We start from the raw sequence: 10,770 nt of genomic DNA, 5'->3' as shown, positions 1-10,770 counted from the left end.
TAATTTAACGGTAGACTGCGTTTCCTGTGGGGAAAATGAGCAGGCGTGGTGTGAATGGGGGGAAATGTCAAATGAGCTGAAAAACAAGCGGAATAGTTTAATGGAATGTTTAAAGTTTGAATGAAGTCGGCAGCCAAAAGCACGTAGAAGCAGTGAAAGCCGAGAGTTTGTAGGAAGATTTGAGGTCGTTGGGAAAAAGTTGATATTTTAAAAAGTATGAAAGGTACGAATTAGTAAATCAAGAAACGTGGTGATGTTTGAGAGGTTTTCTGAGGTGCCAAAAAACTGGTGCTGCAGAATATAATAAAGATTTTAAGAACATTGTCAGTAAATGATTTATCAGGCGTTATGAAGCCATTTGTTCATTCACAGACGCAGCTGATTGGAAAGTAGTCGGAGTCGGTTTGTTCTGAAATAGACGTTCCATCGTGCGATCACAGGTGCTGTGAAGGAGTCTTTTGATATTAAGACAGATGGTTGCTACACCGCCTGTCTTACTTAAGTCATGATATATCCCCACAGACAATAAAGCTGGAGACTATCTTCCCACCGCACAGAGAAATAGGCACAGACAGCGACTCTGCAGCTTCTCCTGCCTCCATACCGGCAGCATTATCCACATTGGCTCCATCTCCTCTTGTCAGTCCAACAAAAAACAACAACACATCCATTTCATCGGCGCAGATGTCACTGAGTCGCACCGTGGCCTTTAGAGGTGAGAGGCAGTAGTAGAAAAAAACAGAGTAGCAGTGGGAGCCGGCTTCCCTGCTGTGTTGATTATTGGAGGGCCGTACACAGACCTGATCTCCCCCCTCCTTCTCTCTGGAGACTCACCGAGCGGGAACGGCTGCCCCACAGAAAGCCAACAACATCTGGCTCAGCTCAGCTCAGCTCACCTCATTACACTCCTGTTGTTCCAGTGCATAATAAAAACAGATAGCAGTAACAAGCAATCAGCAGAAAAACGTGGAGAAGAAGCTGAGATTTGATTAATAATGTGGACCAGGACAGAATCCTGACGCTCGAGGAAAAATGTGTTGTTGTGTGTGTGTGTGTGTGTTGAGAGTTGATTGCAAGTGCAAATTATCTGTGAGGGGAAAAAGGTTTATTATCAGGATAGAGAGAAAAAAAAATACATAAACACCACGACACGATAATGAATTCATAAATTCTGGCACGGAGAGTTTCTTAATCACTTTCACACACCTGAAAATGTCTGAAGAAAAAGCATCTGTCAAATCAGCGTGGCAGCAGCGCAGCCCGGGTACTATATCTGATTTTAATAACACAACACAGGCCTGGAACCATCGAGGCATGAATGTGTCTCAGTCAGCTTCTTGTTTATCCAACTATGGTTTCATGTGTCTTTCAGGCAAAAGGGCTTGTGACGCAGCACATGATTAATTTTCTTGTTGTGGCTGCAGGTTAAAGATGATTCAACGCCGTCGTCGTGCTCCATCTGCTGGTAAAATGTGGCATCACCAAGGTAAAAACTTAAGAACAGAGGTTAAAGAGATTAAAATAACGGGTATGTATTAGACGAATTAATGCATCTGAAATATAATTACTGACTCGTCTTTTTCTCAAAGGTTTTGGACGGGCGCAGCAGGAAGCAGCTCTTTGGTTTCAGTCCCTCTCCGTCGCTGACTACACGGTCAGACTCGCCTGACATAATGAACCTTTTAAATGTGATTACCTGCAGCGCCGGAGCTTTTTCCGTAGGACAATCAAACGCCGTGAAAAGGCACTGATGACAAAATGAGGAGTTATTATAAACTATTAAATTACTTACATGAAGGTCAAAGGTAAAGTTCAGTTAAAGAACAGCCGCCTAGATTTTTGTATCTACGACACTTCATGTGTATTTCCCAGCGAGATGAAAGTGGACCGAGGAGAGACGAGGATCATCAACAGTTTTTGAAAAGACAAAAAAAAAAACAAACAAGCAAAGCAAAGTTCTTGTTCTTCCATTTATTACGAAAGTGTAACAGGGGATTAACGGTAGGACTTCTGGTAGCGGGCACGAGCTCCAGGTCCACCGAACTTCGGACTCGCAGCGACGAGGGTCGGCGACCAGCAGGGTCCTGTCGTACTGGATCAGGATGTCCTTGATCTCCTTCTTGGAAGCCTCGTCGACATTATGCGAGAGGACGGGAAGCGCGTTAGTTATTCTGAGAGCTCATCTCGATATTTAAACTTTTGTTTTCTCGTTGAGCTTCAAAAAAATACGAGCTGTTAAAAGTCTAAAATCTAAAAAGGTGCTCGTGTCTCCTGCGTGCTCGTGAACACTCCAAGATTTAAATCCTTCAGCTGAGGAGTACTGACGTGTATTTCTTTTGTTTGTCTGTTTGACAAGCTGTCAGGCGCACACGATCTGTAAGTAGTATATATACCATCAACGAGAAGGTATGCCAACTCCATGATCTCTCATATAATATGAGACTTCTAAAACACATCCAGTTGAAACATTTCGGGCACTGAACAGATCTCGTACTCACACTTCTGGTATAGGCGACCAGGGATTTGGAGATGGCCGACGGATGATACAAAACAAAACACAAAACAAAACAACAAATGTTGTTTGTACACTAGAATAAACAGTGACAGCGTAAATTGTTTGTCACTGAGAAATCGCGCTTTACCGTAGATCTGTGCGACGTGTCCGCCTCCCTTCACTCTGACTCTGATGTCGACTCCGGCGAAACGCTCTTTGCCGAGCAGCAGCACGGGCTCCAGAGCTGAAGAGAAGGAGCACAGAGGAGTGAAACAGGAATCACGCGACACAGAGGTTTTACACGGAGAAGGCTGTCACATGGAGGTGGAGGACTCACCTTGTACTGGAGGGTGGCGGGCTCCACCATCTCCAGGGGTCTCCGTTCACCTTGATCAGGCCATTCCCCCTCTTGCAGTGGGCGACTGCTGTGGCGGTTTTCTACGCAAGAACAATCAGCACACTACTCTCTCTCTCTCTTTTTCAGGATATTGGTTGAAGCAGTACACATCTCCCTTTACTGAACTCTCTCATTAATGCATGTTACTAACTAAACTTCTTCCCTGGAGTTTGTGCTCTGTCGTACCAGGTTCTCGTGGATTGAAGCCTGCTGTCTGCTGTGGTCCTGCCTGTCATTATTGCTGCCGTATCTCCATCACAGTTTATAGTTAGTTGATGATTTGCTGCATCTGTGTCTCTCTCTATCACAGGTTCCACTGCTACTGTAATCATTTTATCAGTCATGGTACAATATGTTTGTGTTGATTTGTTCTGTACACGTGACATCTATTGCACGTCTTTTTCCCTGTTAAAGGTTTTTTGTGTCTCTTGAACCGAGGGTCTAAGGACAGAGGGAGTCACTCCCTGTACAGATTGTAATGATGTGACTGTGACAAATAAAATCTGATCAAACAGCTAAAATACAACCCACTAACACCCAAACTTCAGTCCACACACACACACGTGTTAAAACATCTCATTCAAACATCTGATTGACTTAAATCACGTGATTTCTCCATGTGATGGATCACGGACTCTGACAGGTGAATAAACAGCATTACAGATGTGTGACTGGTTAAACGTGGAGCTGTTTCGCCTGTTTGAGCAGATGTGACTTTAATTAAATATTTAATTAATTAATTAAACCTCTGTCATCGGTAGCACGCAGGCTAGCTGGTTAGCTCCACATACACAGCAGCATATCTGCGATATAACGACGTTACACGAGTTTAATGAACTTATATAACATGTAGAAGCTTTAATCTAAGTGTTAGAGACATATCTGTTTACTTAACTTTAGTTTAAAGGTGTAAAAACCTCGACCCGCTTCATGTTAGCCGCCTCAGCTAACGAGCTACAGACAGAGACCCGGCACGTGTCGCAGTTTTGGGTTTTTTTACTCACTTTACGTCCGAACACCTGGACAGACTGCAGGGGACCTTTAGCCGGCATGTTTCTGAAACACACAGTGACAGCACCAACGTTACAAACCGCGGGAACACGCGGATTTACGGTGTTTTTTACCGGACCGGGCCGAGGCACGTACCGTCTTCAGCTGTGGTGCCGTACGGAGAGACCGCACGGGGCTTCCGACGCCGAGGATCAGGGGCTGCCGCACGACACTGAACAGGGCTTTGCGGTAAAGGTTTGCGACAGTTGCCCTCGCTCTACTTCCTCCATTTTGTAGTTTTTTTTTTCTTCCGGGGATGTCCAAAGTGAGGCCCGCGTGCCCAATCATTATTATTATACATATTAATTTATTCTTATTGTATTATCTCATTATTATTATTATGTTGTTGTGGTGTTGATGACTCTTAATAGTATTATAGTAATAATAATAATAGTATATGTTTTATTATTATTGTTTTATATTATAATTATCTTATTATTTATTAATGTATTATTATATTTATTTATTACTTTTGTAGTATTATGTTTATATGTAGTTCATTTGTAGCTAGTAGTATACTACTGTCGTAGTATAATAGTAGTAATAGTATATTAGTAGTATAATAATATTATTATTGTTATTATGTTATAATATGTATACTTATTATTCTTATTATTATTATTATTATATTTAATAGTAGTGTAGTAGTAATAATATATTGTTATATGTTATTATTATTATTATTATATTATTTATTATTATTATATTATTAGTATAGTATTATGTTAATAATAATATAGTATTGTTATTATTTATTATTGTATAATATTATACATTATTTTATTATTATATTATTATTTATTATTATTATTATTTATGTAGTAGAGTAAGTAGTAGTAGTAGTACTACTAGTAGTCGTAGTAATACTTAGTAGTCATAAATAATATATTATTTTTTTTTGTTATTGTATTATATTACATTATTATTATTATATTAGTAGTAGTCTAAGTATTATATATTATTATTATTATTATTTATGGACTGCTAGTTACTGTATGGCTGGATTTGGCTTTTTTTGGGGGGTTGACACGAAGCATTTGAACCTTTAAGGACATAACTTCTTCTTCTCCTTTCAGCTTTCCCCTTCAGGGGTCGCCACAGCGAATCAGTTGCCTTCATCTAACCCTGTCTTCTGCATCCTCTTCTCTCACACCAGCTACCTTCATGTCCTCTTTCACTGCATCCATAAAGCTCCTCTTTGGTCTTCCTCTAGGCCTCCTCCTGTCTGGCAGTTCAAAACTCAGCATCCTTCTACCAATATATTCACTATGTCTCCTCTGGACATGTCCGAACCATCTCAGTCTGGCCTCTCTGACTTTATCTCCAAAACCTCTAACATGTCGATGGTGCAAGAATAGGAGTACACATGGTTTTGAATGGTACAGTGTCATTATTGTGTTATTAGTCAAAATGTATTAATTCATTTATTTAATGGGACAATGTACAGTATTAAACATAAACGGTTACATCCCTTTGGCAGACACAGTTAAAACATATGACAGCACAATAAGAAACAGTACAAAGCAAAAAACACACAGGACACATTATACAAAGTTACACACAATAGCACATAACATGCACCCACAGTGTCAGTGGCTACAGAGCTGAGACTTTTTAATTTGGTTTTAAATGTACTGATAGAACTGCAGCTCTTTATATCGTCAGATAGGGTTGTGGCTTTCACAGAGAAGGCTGATCGCCCAAATGCAGAGCGAAGAAATGTTATGGTACAATCTTGTTCAGAGGATATTCTGGAGGCTCTAATACAGGCCAAACCATTTAACATTTTATAAACAAGGCACACATTTGAGAATAATCAAAAATTCTCAAAGCTCAGTAAATTGTATTTTTCCAGGACCCTAAAATAAAATGCATTGGCTTTTTGTCATTCATTTATTTGTTGCAATACAGTCATATTATTCGAACAGATTTTAGTTGTTTTGCTGTTAGTTTATCAAGTTTTTTTTCTGATAAAAGATCGTCTTTAATTGTACAAAGATTTCATTTAACAGGGGTGATTTGGATACAATTTCTCATTATTGGATACAGTCTATAATTTGATATTGCCATAGAGATATATCATAATGAATCTCTATAAAAGGATATCTGCATATGAAAGCAGAATCTGTAAGGTACCAGGAGCGGAAGTGATCTAGTTTCCAGAGCAGTATTGACCATATATAATAAATCTAACGCCCAAGTAATGACTCAGCTTCATAACAAAGAAGTAAGATCCAATAGTGACAACACACGTAGAGAGGAAAGACGCTTTATAATCACCTTTGAATGTTTATAAATCATTATTTGACACATCACAGTTGTTCTGCCTTTTTATTATGACAGGAATAAAGTAAACGGATGTCAAAACTATTCAGAAAAACTCGTTTACATAAAGCCCGTGATAGAAAAACGCTGATTACTTTGTACTCTGACACTATCTACACATCCAAACATCCAAAGTATAAAAGTAGTCTTTCTGGAAATCTGGAAACGTTTGGAAGTAGTAGTGAATGGATATTCTCTTCATACGTACCTGACGAGATAGATTGCGTGTTCAGAGGAGGAGAAGTAGCTGTCTAAACAACAGAAACCAGAAGAAGCGGCAGCACTGTTCTGCTGCCAACCAAAGAGGAAAGGGTCGGGATACAGTAGCAGGAAAAATCTGAGTTTCTTCACATGGAAAATCAAAAAAAAAAAGTGCCCAGTTTATTAAACCATGTTCAGAATCGTGATAATTTGCCTAATCACAACTATAGATATCAGTTTAAACTACACTGTATTATATAATCCAGCATAAACTGTGATGTGTCCATAAAGGTCTCAGCGGCCTGGTAAGACTGTCTAAGCGACTCTTGCACCCTCTAGTGTTTGTGAGATTAATAACACAACTTTAAGTGTGACATCATCGCTCAGCGTTCAGCTGGGGGCAAGGTTGTATCATCAGCCAGATGCTGTCTGGCAGAGATCAGTGCGGAGCATTCATTGACTCCACACTACAGGCCGACAGCTTACATCAAGCTGTAAAAAAACTCCCTGCACCTTGGTTTCATCAAACCTTATTTTTAAGCCTGTGGTGATCCAAACCACATAGATCATGCGGTTCAGACGCTTGCTTGGGGCTTTAGGAGCTTAAGGTCAGGGTATGGGAATGGGACATGACATGGGAAAAAGGAAGTGGGGAGCTTTTGGGACATCAAATCTCAAACCCTAGTCCTACACAAGAGACGGTCTTTGATCTGACCACAATGTTGGACAATGTTGATGTGACCAAACTAGACCCTGCAGTTTGTGGGAGGAAACTGGCGTCAACACTCTCTCCGCTCTCTCTCTCTCCCTTCTCGGCTTTCTCAAGACTCAGCGTGGATGTGCAAGTTGTCAAAAAACAAATGTGAGTCTTTGTGGTGACTGACTCTGAGAGGGGACACTTGTTAAAAATCCGAAGCACTGGAGACGAGAGAGAAAAGTGCCAGCTTCCAGGCGCAGTCTTACCCTTAAAGGAGGGAAGCAGCGGGGTCATTCCCAGGTCAGGGGAAGGACTGAAGATAGATAGCATCTTGGGAATCTGTATACAGTGGCATGAGTCCTGTGTGTGTGTGGTGTGCAGTGCCTACCTATGCCTGACATTTACTACAGCGAGACTGGTGTTTATGTGTCGGCCACGGGTGAACAGGCACCTGGCTTCTTTTATTGTCAGAGGGAATGCGAGCTCCCCTCGGGGGCCGCCTGCTGAGCCGTCCTGGATTGATAATGGGTTTGCTCGACTACCAAATTCAAGGAGGCTCATTTGTGGGAGATCATAAAATGTTGACCTGACGGTCACCTGTGGTGGTAAACATCTTGGAAATTCATTCTAATCTAGCAAAGACATAATGGTTATTATGTTTAAGCACCAATAAAATGCACATTATAATACATGTTACACACCTTTAAAGGAGCATTAGATAAACCTTTGGCCACTTGGGGGCAGTGGAACAAACTGTAGGCGCAATATTTGCATTTATTTGGAGCCACCTGATGAATAAAAGTCCACTTTTCGCTCTTCTTCTTGTTGCTCTCTATCGGGTTCTCTGAGGGAAATATTTGGCTCTTAAGCAACCAGAGGATTCGCTGTGTTTAGCAGTTAGTCATTAACATTGTCTGTGTGATGTACGGTGCTGGGAAAGTAGAGTATTACGCAACGCTGCCTGTAAATGAGGTTGACAAGAGCAAAGAGAAACCGAAACAAGTAAGGTGGAAGATGCTGTTGTTTCATCGCTACAAATATGGAATAATGCAGCTTTAAAGGAGCCTTTAAATTTAAAGTTTGGATCTATTGAAGAGTCATTACAAGGACCTCGTCCAGAGTCCGAGCTGTTGTTTTCTATACAACACTCTCTCTTTCCGTTGACCCCACCTCCTTTCAGTTTATGCGTGACAAGCCTGAGGAGTTTATTAGCCAACAGATAAATGAAAGTGCCAATATCTACAACCGGGTCATGCAGACAGAGGAAGCACTGTGCGGGGACCCCGGGGTTGGATGATAAGCGCTCAGATAAAACCCGTGTTTGTGTTAATGGGTCACCGAGGGCAGCGGCATCACCGTCTGCATAGGAAACACGTTAAAGCTGCCGAATCGTCCCCTGATTTCCTGCTCTGTTAAAGCACACAATCCTTTTGTGTTGCACGAACTGTCAAGTTCATCTTACAATGTCCAGACCGCTCAACCATTTTGAAGTCAAACGCTCTCAGATTACAAGCTTTGGGGTCGTGGTATTTTCAGCGTCAACTTCTGCAGGACTTTGGGAAAACCGAACGCAATCGCAAACCTGACTTGTTCTGTTGACACACGGCGGATAAAATCATAGACTCCAACAAGAGTGCAGAGCTTACAGGAGGAGGAGAGAGTCTGCAGTCATCCAGTAAAAAAGAGCTGGCAATAAATAAAGACCACACCATATATGTGCATTTCCTCTCTCAGGCAGCCTTGTGGAAACACATCACCTGGAGGCGCGACCCCCTCGACCTTGTCTTGTCACAGCACCCTGAGCATGAGACAACGCTCTCAGATTTACAGGGGAGGAGATGCCGTTCCCGGCCCGCCATAGCGTCTCATTTGACCATAATAGGCCTTGCGGTGGTTGAAAAAAAAAAAAAAAGTGTTGCCGGTTAATTGAAGTTTCCCTGAGCAGAAGAAGGAGACGATCCGCTAAAACCCACGGGGGTAGGCGGGTAAGGGAAGAGGCCGAGACGGGGCGCAAAAAAAAAGGTTTGTGTGCGGTCGCTGTGGCAACGGGTGAAAACTCTTTTGGGCTGTGTGAGGCAGGAAAAGTGTCTTCCCCCGAGAGAAACAGCTGTGAGGCCCATGAATCTGCAAGTCAAGAGAAATATGATTCAAGGCAACAGGTCTTACCTTTTATATCCTTGTGCGAGGATCCATAAATAGCTCTCGCTATCTCACCGTTTTCCTGTGATATGTTCAGACGCACCAAATATTCTCCGTTTCGTGGCATTTACTTAAAGTCTTAGATAATCAAACAAAACCTGGACAATCGCGTATTCGCACACAAACGTGTAGATTCAGACAGAACATCCTGGAAACACAACACCTCAGTTTAAGGTTGTTTGTTTTTTTGTCTGATGTTTAATTTTTAGTGAGAGTTGTACCTGTGCCAGACTTTCCAATCACTGTGTGGCGAACAAAGGGGGATTTCCTGAACCTGGCAACCTCTGGAGAGGGATAGGTACCCAAATGGCTGCTCCCCGTCTTGCCTGTCGCTGTGCCATGGCAGCGGTAAATATTGATGTCTGACAGCTCATAGCAGTAAAATGTAGCCCCCCGGTATTGAACCCTAGTTTGGACTTGAGCCCCTTCCATTAATTTGGCTATTTCAGCGCGCGTTTACCACATAGCAACGGGCCTTGCAGCTGTCCCGTGCTCTGTCAACTTCCACGTGGCCTTGGAGTCGGGGCGGGGGGCCCCGCGGGATAATGCAAAAGTGACCGTGAGGCTCAGTGGTGCGTACATACTTTGGGTCTGATCTACTTATTAAGTCTAGTGTCGTTTATTTGGGGCGCTTTCAACATTTTCAGCGAATCCAGAAGGAAACTGTTGAAACCGAGTTGTGTAACTGCAACGACGCAGAATAAACAAGTAAACCGGCTGACGTGTCTTCGAGTGAATTGTCACATGTAATAAAAAATAATAGAAAGTATAATGAATTAGATTTGTAATTATGGAAGTTAATGTGAAGATAATTACAATGCAATATACTCTAGCGGTTTGAGGGTAGAAGGTATTTCTGAGCCTGGTGTTTCCAGAACCTTCTTCCCGATGGCGGCATGCCGTTATCTGGGGTGGTTGGGATCTTTAAAGAATCTCCGAGCCTGATTTGTGCAGTGTCTGGTATAAAAGTCTTTCAGGCCGTATCCGTACCAGGCGGTGATTTTCAACTGTCAGGGCATTCTCGATGATGCAGGAGTAGAAATTCCTCTGCGTTTGAGGGAATGCCCGAGATTTCCTTAAAAACGCCTGAGGTGAAACAGTCTGCGTGTTGTCTTTATCACCACAGAATCCATAGATTTTTATTTAAATATGACTGATTAATGATTGGAAAGTAGCTCGGGGATGTATAACTCGAGCTCGTAGTTTAAAATATGAGTAATGACTTCACTTTTTGAGATCCTGTGACGAAAAATAAAGTTTGAATTCGCTTGGCCCTGAAAGATTTAGACTGAGCAGCATTCACGGTATTAACCCTTCACCTTTCCCTGGACTAAACAAGTTGTAACACGCCAGCAGATTCGGTTCAGGAAAACAAAATACTCCATCGAGCTTGTCAGAAAGCCTCAT

At 42.0% G+C, this 10,770-nt stretch overlaps 1 pseudogene; it reads right to left on the bottom strand.

Annotated features, from left to right (window-relative positions):
• Nucleotides 1-1,357: 1,357 nt before the first annotated feature.
• Nucleotides 1,358-4,161, bottom strand: LOC113744091 (40S ribosomal protein S16-like; annotated as a pseudogene).
• Nucleotides 4,162-10,770: the final 6,609 nt, after the last annotated feature.

This window comes from Larimichthys crocea, chromosome XX, assembly GCF_000972845.2.
Source record: "Larimichthys crocea isolate SSNF chromosome XX, L_crocea_2.0, whole genome shotgun sequence".
Classification (NCBI taxonomy): domain Eukaryota; kingdom Metazoa; phylum Chordata; class Actinopteri; family Sciaenidae; genus Larimichthys; species Larimichthys crocea.
Note: the sequence above shows the minus strand (reverse complement) of the source record. Positions and strands in the feature narration are given on the sequence as shown.